Source organism: Pinus tabuliformis, chromosome 6, assembly GCF_031772625.1.
Source record: "Pinus tabuliformis cultivar Carrire ecotype Pingquan chromosome 6, CPIR1, whole genome shotgun sequence".
In the NCBI taxonomy this organism is placed as follows: domain Eukaryota; kingdom Viridiplantae; phylum Streptophyta; class Pinopsida; order Pinales; family Pinaceae; genus Pinus; species Pinus tabuliformis.
Genome location: NC_142292.1, coordinates 1,229,684,994 through 1,229,695,521, shown reverse-complemented (window position 1 = coordinate 1,229,695,521; position 10,528 = coordinate 1,229,684,994). Strand labels below are relative to the sequence as shown.

General features: G+C 37.1%; 1 pseudogene; it reads left to right on the top strand.

The window, feature by feature from the left end:
* Nucleotides 1-398: 398 nt before the first annotated feature.
* Nucleotides 399-10,103, top strand: LOC149263133 (eukaryotic translation initiation factor-like; annotated as a pseudogene).
* The last annotated feature ends 425 nt before the right edge of the window (nt 10,104-10,528 follow it).

The following is a 10,528-nucleotide window of genomic DNA, read 5'->3' as shown; positions in this document are numbered from 1 at the left end:
CGGATATCAATTTGTTGGAAAAGCGAAAGGGATAAAGTATAAATAATTCACACATAAAACATGCGATGTTGTTCTTCTATTGATCACACAAAACTTGAAAGGTATTTAATCTTTTTCAACTAGACTCGTTTACAATATATTGACATGCACCCACATGCAACCACACACTAAAATGCATCTATCACTTAACTCGACTTGACTCAACACTCAACCCTCAATCACTCAATCACTCAATCAACTGACTCTTATGTTTAGCCAACTCCACCTGTGAGAGTAATTACTATTTCTAACAATTATAAGATACTCTCGAGATAACTCAATCAACTGACTCTCTATATTTAGCCAACTCCACATGTGAGAGTAATTACTATTTCTAACCATTATAAAATACTCTCGAGATGAGTTATTACAACTTGAACGTGAGGTGAGATGAGATATATCCGACCATCTGCAATGACTGAGGATGCACTAACAGACATATTTATTGTGTAATATCAAGATTAATATAATTCCTTCACTTGCAAATATAACTATTTTTTATTTTTTGAATTATTGCAGCCTGTCCAAAGAGATAGCTTTCTGAGGGTCATAGAAAACGTGCCCGACGTTCTGAGTAGGGATGTGGTGCAATCTTCCAAGCCATATATTGTATGAATTGATCATCATAATTTTCATGTTTAATTATATTCAGCCATATGTATGAAATTTTTTATTTCAGAGTATGAAATCTTATCAAATGTAGCTTCATGCATGACTATCAGGAATCATCAAGGTCGGATGGGAATCATGATAACCAAATTTCTAGACTTGACAGTACTGAGTGGCGTAGTCAGATAAGATATCTTCCGCCACCCCCTATGCCTGTAAAACCAGATCACACAACGTCAAGGCACTTTAAACCAATGAAAGTGGATCTAGTTCCAGGGGTGGGGAGCTTTAGAAGTTATAATTAAGAAGCATTGATAATGTTGAATATTGAATAATTGCCAGATTTTGCTCTAACTGCAAGATTGCCTTTTGCATGTTTGTTGAACGTATAAGCAGCCTGTTCTGTCTAAGGCGGAAGTTCCATGGAGTGCGAGGAGAGGGAATATGTCGGAGAAGGATAAAGTGGTGAAAACGGTTAAAGGGTATCACACAGTTGCTATTCCAACTTCAGTACTTCTCTACTTTATGTACTGCAAGACAATTAGAATTCTTTATTATTCACGAAATTTTTACATAATTTTTTTCTTCCAGGATCTTGAACAAATTGACTCCTGAGAAATTTGCTTCATTGAAAGATCAGTTGCTCAACTCTGGAATTACTACTGCAGACATATTGCAGGTATGGGTGATTTTGTTTTTCTTTTGTTTTGCTTTTTGAGAGAAACTTTGAACCCTAGTTTTATAGTTTTTCTTTGCTGGGAGCATTTACATTTTAAATGGATACGCATTCATTATGAGTTTACAATGATCACACATTAATTTAATGGTGTTATCTACATTTGTAGGGTGTGATTTCACTGGTATTTGATAAGGCAGTGATGGAACCAACGTTTTGCTTTATGTATGCGGAGTTGTGTGTGCATCTTAGTTCGGGACTCCCTGAATTTCCCCCTGAGGAACCTGATGGAAAACCAATACACTTCAAAAGAGTCCTGCTAAACACTTGCCAGAAGGAATTTGAAGGCGCTGATAATATGCGTGCAGAATTGAAAGAAATGACCGGACCCCAACTCCAAGAAAAAGAGCAACTCTTAAAACGGCGAACTCTTGGAAATATCAGATTCATTGCAGAGCTATTCAAACAAAAGATGTTACCCAAACCGATTGTTCATTTTTTCATTAAGGTAAAGTAAATAATTCTTTTAAAACAGCTAGTTGACATAAATCGTGATGTCTGGTAATTATATTTGTTACTAGACTGAAACATTTCTTGTTGGCAGGAATTATTTGGGGAGGACATCAAATCACCTCCTATCGCTGAAAATGTAGAGGCCCTTTGCCAACTATTTTCATTAATTGGAAAGCAGCTGGAAGAGATGGGTGACTCGAAACAGTCGAAGGGAGCGGCAAAGTAGTAGAGAAGGAAATATCGATATTTGATTCATACATGGCTCGCTTAAAAAATGTTGGCAATGATTCTCGATTGGAGTCGAGGATACGGTTCATGGTGAGAGACGTTATCGAATTGAGGGCAAACAAATGGATTCCTAGAAGAGAAGAGGTACATATCATGAATAGCTCACTACACCCAAAATTTTATTTGTTTTCCAGATCAATAACTAGTGTCTCTCTAGTGAGAGCAAGCCTTTATATTCCAATTTTCTTTCAATGAAAATCTGATGATATCAAATGTTAATTTAAGTTTTATATATATATAATAATCGCAATGATCTGATCTATCATATCATATCATATCATTATCATTGTTCTGTTCAGGTTAAAGCAAAGACTATAATCGAGATCCATATTGAAGCCGAGAAAAAGCTGGGCCTTTAAGTTTTATATATATAATGATCACACTGATCTGATCCATATCATTATCATTGTTATGTTTAGGTTAAAGCAGAGACTATAAGTGAGATCCATATGGAAGCCAAGAAAAAGCTGGGCCTACGGCCTGGCACAACAAAATTAAAGCAGAAAATTAATGTCATATCATATCATTATCATTGCTCTATTCAGGTTAAAGCAAAGACTATAAGCGAGATCCATATGAAAGCGGAGAAAAATCTGGGCCTAAGGCCTGGCATGACAAAATTAAAGCAACAACTTAATGTCGATGCTCCAAGAGTTGACAGTTACAATCCAATGCAAAGTAACTACTTGGATCCAGCAGATAAAAAAATGACAAGACCACGGTTGGGGGATGACGATCATGATTGGAGAGGTATAAAAACATCAAGGCTTGCACAAAAGTTTTGATCCTCCTCTAGACCAGCAAGTCATCCCCTTCAGCCTACTGTGTCCACATCCAATTCGAATCCTGCTTCTGCATATAAACCTCCTCCTGCACATCAGGCCTTAACCGCTTCCGCTTCTAATGCACATCTTTTGCCTCATGGAAAATAGAGTTACAGAATATTTTCAAAGCCCCATCACTTTCCAAACACCAAAAGTGCGTTATTATTCAAGCATGAGAATCCCTTCCTGCCTCCAGGTGCAAAAAGTTCATTGATATCATTCCACGGTGGTGCACGTGAAAAACAAGAATTAGACAAGTGGTTCCTGCCTCGACCATGTTGAAGTATTAATTTCCAACTGCAACATACTATTTCACAAAACCACCAGTCTCCCATTGCACCGCTTTTCACCAAGCGATGGTTTTATTCTAGAGGGCAGTGATAACATCCATCGATTGACACGTGGATCAACAGTTTTGGAAAACAACTTTTTTCCAAGAGCATAAAGTTCGTGTGGATTGAGCGAGCGATAACCGTTCAATTGAAATCTTGGTTTGAAGTCGTTCGAGGGAAGTCAACGATTGAATATACAGGCCTGCACCATTACGTGACGTGAAGTGAATTCCCATTGACCGCCAATTTAGTCAGTAAGGCAATTAATGAAATTTATTATGGTCGTAGAATATTGGCAAATGTTTTAATTTTTTTTTATGCATGGGTGTAATTCTTGTTTTACAGGACAAGAAAAGGTAAAAAGTCATATGTTTTGACATGAAGTGAATTCCCATTGACCGCCAATTTAGTCAGTAAGGCACTTAATGTAATTTGTTATGGTCGTAGAATATTGGTAAATGTTTTAATTTTTTTTTATGCACGGGTGTAATTTTTGTTTTACAGGACAAGAAAAGGTAAAAAGTCATATGTTTTTGTTTGTTGTTCAAGTTATGCAATGTAAGAAAACACACAACAATGTGAAGTCAAAAAGGGCATATGCAACAGCGTATGTAATTTTTTTTTGAGAGATTAAAATGAAATATGCAGCAGTGTGAATGAAACGAAAAGATTTTTTTTACAGCAGTGAATGTAAAGAAATTGTTTTTATACACAACAGTGTAGAATTTGAAGACAGAGACAGAGTAATTTTTTTTTGTGGAACTGAAGTGTTCCTGTGTAATCCCTCTGTTAAGAGGAAGATCTTCTTGTTGTAACAACAAGTTTTATTAATGAATGCAAATTTTGTTGTGCATATATGAAACTCTGTTTCTCTGTGTCAAAAACAACTTCCGTGTGTTAAGATCCTGTAATAAAACAAAGCATAGTTCTCTATTCAGTTTTGTTTTGGAATTAAATAGAAAATTCCCAACATGGTATCGGAGCTTCTCCAGGCTCTTTGAAGGTGTCAAAGAAGTTGAAGGAATGATTTCTTGTTGCAGCAGCTTCTCCAGCAGAGTGAAGACTCAGTCAAGAAAGAATCCCAGGTATTTCTCAAGTTAGTTTTTTGTTGAGGACAGTCAGTTATTTAAATACACAGTCAAGTATTGCAAAAATGGCTAGAGCCAGCACTAGCATGGGTATCTGTAATACTCAGCTCCCACAATTTATTGGGAAAAACTATGACTATTGGGCAATAACTATGAAAGCTTTGCTTGCTTCCCAAGACTTATGGGAATTTGTTGAGGATGGTTTTGAAGAACCAACAAATGAAAATGAGTTTAATAGGTTAACTCATGTAGAGAAAGATCTGTTGAAGAGCAATAGGAAGAAGGATTCAAAAGCCCTCTAATTCTTGTATCACGCAGTGCATGAGAGTGTGTTTCCAAGTATAACAGCAGCCAAGAGATCCAAAGAAGCATGGGAAACTCTCAAGATAGCCTATCAAGGCATGGAGAAAGTGAAGACAGCAAAACTGCAGTTGCTGAGGAGAGATTTTGAGAATATTTGCATGAAGGAGTCAAATAATATTGACTCATTCTTCACACATGTGATTAGTCTGGTCACGCAGATAAGGTCTCATGGAGAAATTCTTGAAGAAATGAGGATTGTGGAGAAACTATTGAGGATCCTACCGTCAAGGTTCGATGTGATTTTCACCACCATAGAAGAGACAAAGGATCTCACAAACTTTTCAGTTGATGAACTACATGCATCACTGATAACACATGAACATAGATTGAGTAGAAATGAAAACTCAACTCTAGAACATGCCTTTAAGACCCAGATGTAATTTGGAAGAGGAAGAGGTCAAGGCAGAGGAAACAAGAGAGGAAGAGGCAGAAGCCAAAACAAAGGTGGAAGAAACAGTCCAGCAAATGGTCAAGGAAGAGGCAGCAATCCAAATCAGAACCAAGGCCAACGCAGCAGCCAACAAAGTGGAGGACATCATGCTCAAGAACAAAGGTATGATAAATCCAATGTCCAATGTCACTATTGTAAAAAATATGGGCATTATGCAAATGAATGTAGGAAGAAGCAGCATGATATGAGTAATAGAACTAGTGCAAATTTCACTAGAGAAAATATCAGCCAAAATAATTTGTTTTTAGCCTGTAATATGGCTGAAGAAAAGAGTGGAGATGTATGGTTTCTAGATTCCGGTTGCAGTAACCATATGACACGAAACATAGCCCTGTTTTCTATGTTAGATCAGAGTGTGAAGTCACAAGTCACACTAAGGACTGATAATAGAGTTTCTGTTATGGGAAAAAGAGAAGTAAATGTCTTAACAAAGAAAGGTGTAAAGAAAACCATAGCAGATGTTTATTATGTTCCTGGAATGAAATGTAACCTCTTAAGTATTGGACAACTTGTTCAAAAGGGTTACAATGTTTTCTTTGTGAATGAAGTATGCACCATCATGGATAGAGCACCCAGCAAACAATGTATTGCTGAAGTGAAGATGACAAGGAACAGGATGTTCCCTCTCAGAATGAAAGCAGAGTTAAAGAATAAAGAAGAAATAGCAGCAGTGATACAAGAGGCTTTCCAAAGTGAACCAAAGGATGAAAATTGGTTGTGGCACTTGAGATTTGGACATCTCAACTTTGGAGGTCTTAACTTGTTGAACATAAAAGGAATGGTAAGAGGATTATCATTGATAGAGAAACCAGACAACCTTTGTGAAGGTTGTATCTTGGGGAAACAACGCAAAGAAAGTTTTCCATCTGGGAAAAGCATAAGGGCAAAAGCACCCTTAGAGATTGTCCACTTAGATCTATGTGGACTAATGCAAACTCCATCACTTGCAGGCATCCACTATGTACTAACATTCATTGATGATTTTACTAGAAAAACTTGGGTTTATTTCCTAAAGAACAAAAGTGAAGTGTTTGAAAGATTTTGCAATTTCAAAGCACTTGTTGAAAACCAAAGCGGGCTGCATATCAAAGTTCTAAGAACTGATAGAGGAGGTGAGTATATCTCCAAAGAATTTCTATGTTTTTATAGAAAAAATGGAATTCATAAGCAGTTTACCACTAGGTACACTCCGCAGCAAAATTGAGTTGCTGAAAGGAAGAATAGGACAATCGTGGATATGGCGAGGAGTATGTTAAAGGCAAAGCATTTTCCAAATGATTATTGGGTTGAAGTTGTACACTGTGCAGCATACATTTTGAATAGGTTCCCTACAAAAGAAGTTATGAACAGAGTGCCGAAAGAAGCATGGAATGGGACAAAGCAAGGAGTCACCCACATGAAAGTTTTTGGATGTGTGGCTTATGCACACATTCGAGATCAACTAAGAAAGAAGTTGGAAAGCAAAGGGGATAAATGTATTTTCATTGGATACAGTGAGGAATCCAAAGCTTACAGGTTGTATAACCCATCCACCAAGAAGCTGATTGTGAGTAGAGATGTTCAGTTCATTGAGGAGGAAGTTTGGGATGGAAGCATAGAAAAGACAGTGAATGTTAATAGCTCTTTGTCACATGATGAAGATGATGATGAGATGGTTGAAATACATCCCGAAACAGCAAAACCAATACGAGGGAAACAAAAGACACCCTTGAGGAGAAATGAAAGAACTTCTCCAAGAACACCACAAGGATGAAATTCAAGTGCTTCTTCAAGCACTTGTACACCAAATGAAAGAGGTAAGAATTTCAAAATTTTAAGTGATATTTATGAGCAAGAGGCAACAAATGAAGGTATGAATTCGTTGTTTTCATTATATTGTCATGTTGATGACCCTGTTCATTTCGAAGAAGAAATTAAGGATAAGAAATGGATAGAAGCTATGGATGAGGAGATCAATGCCATAGAAAGAAACAAGACATGGGATTTAGTTGAACTACCAAAAGGAAAGGAAGTCATTGGAGTTAAATGGGTCTACAAGACCAAGAGTAATGATGAAGGCAAAATAAAAAGACACAAGGAAAGACTTGTTGTCAAAGGATATAAGCAGTAGTATGGGAGAGACTATGAGGAAACTTTTGCACCAGTTGCTAGAATGGAAACCGTGAGAGTAGTGCTATCCATAGCGGCACAAAACAAGTGGAAAGTTTACCAAATGGACGTGAAGTTAGCATTCCTAAATAGAGTGTTAAAGGAAGAGGTTTACATTGAACAACCTCCATGCTATGAAAAGAAAGGCCAAGAGCACAAAGTGTGCAGATTGAAGAAAACTCTTTATGGGTTGAAGCAAGCACCAAGAGCATGGTACAGTAGGATAGATTCCTATCTATTGGAAAATGGATTTGAAAAATGTGAGGGAGAACCCACCCTCTACATCAAATAAAAGGATGGTAAAATACTAATTGTTGTATTATATGTTGATGATGTTATTTTCAATGGTAATGATGATTATCTTATTAAAAATTTCAAATTAGTCATGAAAGAAGAATTTGAAATGACTGACATGGGTTTGCTGAGATGCTTCTTAGGAATAGAAGTAGAACAAAGTGGAAATGGGATTTTTATCTCACAAGCAAAATATGTTAATGAAGTGTTGGAAAGATTTAATATGCAAGAGAGCAAGGCAGCAATCACTCCCACAGTGATGGGATTAAAACTCAACAAAGAGGACAACAACAAGGATTTTGATCCTAGTTTGTACAAGAGCATAGTTGGCAGCCTCATGTATTTGACTACAACTAGGCCGGATATAATGTATGTTGTTAGTTTAATTTCCAGATTCATGGAGAGGCCAAAAGAAGCACATTGGCAGGCAGCAAAAAGAATTCTGAGGTATGTTAAAGGTACTAAAAGGTTTGGCATTTTGTATACTACTTCAGAATGTTCAGATTTAATTGGATACACTGATAGTGATTGTGTTGGAAGTATAGATGATCAGAAAAGCACATCCAGTTATGTTTTTCACATGGGTTCAGGAGCCATTTCATGTGCTTCTAAAAAGCAGCCTATTGTAGCATTGTCTACAGCAGAGGCAGAATATGTGGCGGTTACGATAGCAGCATGTCAAACTATTTGGATGAGAAGGATGTTAAGGAGTTTATGTCAAGAGAAAGCAAAATGAGCTGTGATTTTTTGTGACAATAGCTCAGCTATTGCATTATCCAAGAATTATGTGTTTCATAAGAGAACGAAACACATTGACACAAAGTTTCATTACATCAGGGAATTGGTAAACAATGGAGAAATTGTTTTACAACACTGCAGGACTCAGGAGTAGGTTGCTGATATTTTGACCAAGCCATTGGGACAGAAAAGTTTTGAGTTTTTGAGGAAATGTCTGGGTATGATTGACAACCCAGCAGTTGAAATTAAAGGGGAGTGTTGAAGTATTAATTTCCAACTGCAACGTACTATTTCACAAAACTACCAGTCTCCCATCGCACCGCTTTTCACCAAGCGGTGGTTTTCCTCTAGAGAGCAGCAATAACATCCATCGATTGACACGTGGATCAACAGTTTTTGAAAACAACTTTTTTCGCAGAGGATAAAGTTCGTGTGGATTGAGCGAGCAATAACCGTTCAATTGAAATCTTGGTTTGAAGCCGTTCGATGGAAGTCAACGATTGAATGTACAGGCCTGCACCATTACGTGACGTGAAGTGAATTCCCATTGACCGCCAATTTAGTCAGTAAGGCATTAATGAAATTTATTATGGTCGTAGAATATTGGTAAATGTTTTATTTTTTTTTATGCAGGGGTGTAATTCTTGTTTTACGGGACAAGAAAAGGTAAAAAGTCATATGTTTTTGTTTGTTGTTCAAGTTATGCAGTGTAAGAAAACGCACACAGTGCGAAGTAAAAAAGGGTATATGCAGCAGTGTATGTATTTTTTTTTGAGAGAGTAAAATGAAATATGCAGCAGCGTGAATGAAACGAGAAGATTTTTTTTATAGCAGTGAATGTAAAGAAATTGTTTTTACACATAGCAGTGTAGAATTTGAAGACAGAGACAGAGTAAATTTTTTTTTTGAAACTGAAGTGTTCCTGTGTAATCCCTCTGTTAAGAGGAAGATCTTATTGTTGTAATAGCAAGTTTTATTAATGAATGAAAATTTCATTGTGCATATATGAAACTCTGTTTCTCTGTGCCAAAAACAGCTTCCCTCTGTTAAGATCCTGTAATAAAGAGCATAGTTCTCTGTTCAGTTTTGTTTTGGAATTAAACAGAAAATTCCCAACACGCCAGGTGCATAAAATGTTCGTTGATATCATCCAAGTTGAGTGCTGAATTAAAACAAGAAGTACTAGAACAGATGGTCCAAGCGCATGAGTGTACTACTTGTTCTGTTGCTCATCCAGTAGCAAATCAAGAGCGCATTAAGGTGGGGCATACATTAACAACCGATGATCTTGAACGCAAGACAATAGCATTGCTGTAAGAGTACTTCAATGTGAGAGACCTACGCGAAGCAACACAGTGCGTTCAAGATTTGGACAGCCCAGGCTACCATGCACAGTTGTTGTTCAAAGCAATCTCCATGGCCTTAGAGCAGAAGGAAATACATGTCAAACTCGTGGGTGATCTTATCGACCATCTCTTCTCGCACCAAACCGTGTCAAACTCTGATATTCGAAATGCTTTTCTCCAAATTGTGGAGCAATATGATGACTTTGCAATCGATGTTCCGCTAGCACCAAAATATATCGGAGGATTGTTGGGGAAATCTGCGTTGAACGGCACTGTAGATCTGAAACTATTATACGATGTCCTCACAAAAATACAACAAGAAGATATTAAAGGTAGGAAAAAGATCTTGGCAACCACTCTTAACACCATAGAATCAGATCCAAAAGGAAAGTAATTGTTGTTTGACCAAGAAGCTAAGCTCTGTCAGCATGAAAAGCTCGTGGAAGAAGCAGTAGAAGAATGAGTTCTACATCAATTTGTGAAGCTCGTTGAAGAAGAAGATGAATGAATTTTATTCATTTCCAATGTCTTGTCTCCACAACAATCTCTGTATTTTCATAGTGTATCAGTATAGAACATCCAAAAAAAACCTTGGTATATTTAGGATATCGTAACTTCTATTAAAATGGGTTTATCTCTTGTCGTTGGAAGGCCCATCTGAGAATTGGGAAACTATATCAAAGCCTTCAACAGAATCCCCACAAGATTCAAGTAATGAGAAAGATACTTACAATTCAGTTATACGTAGAAAACCTTGTCCCTCAGCTGATTGCATGCTCATGGTGAGTGTTTACGCACTCTTTCCATAATTATCATACT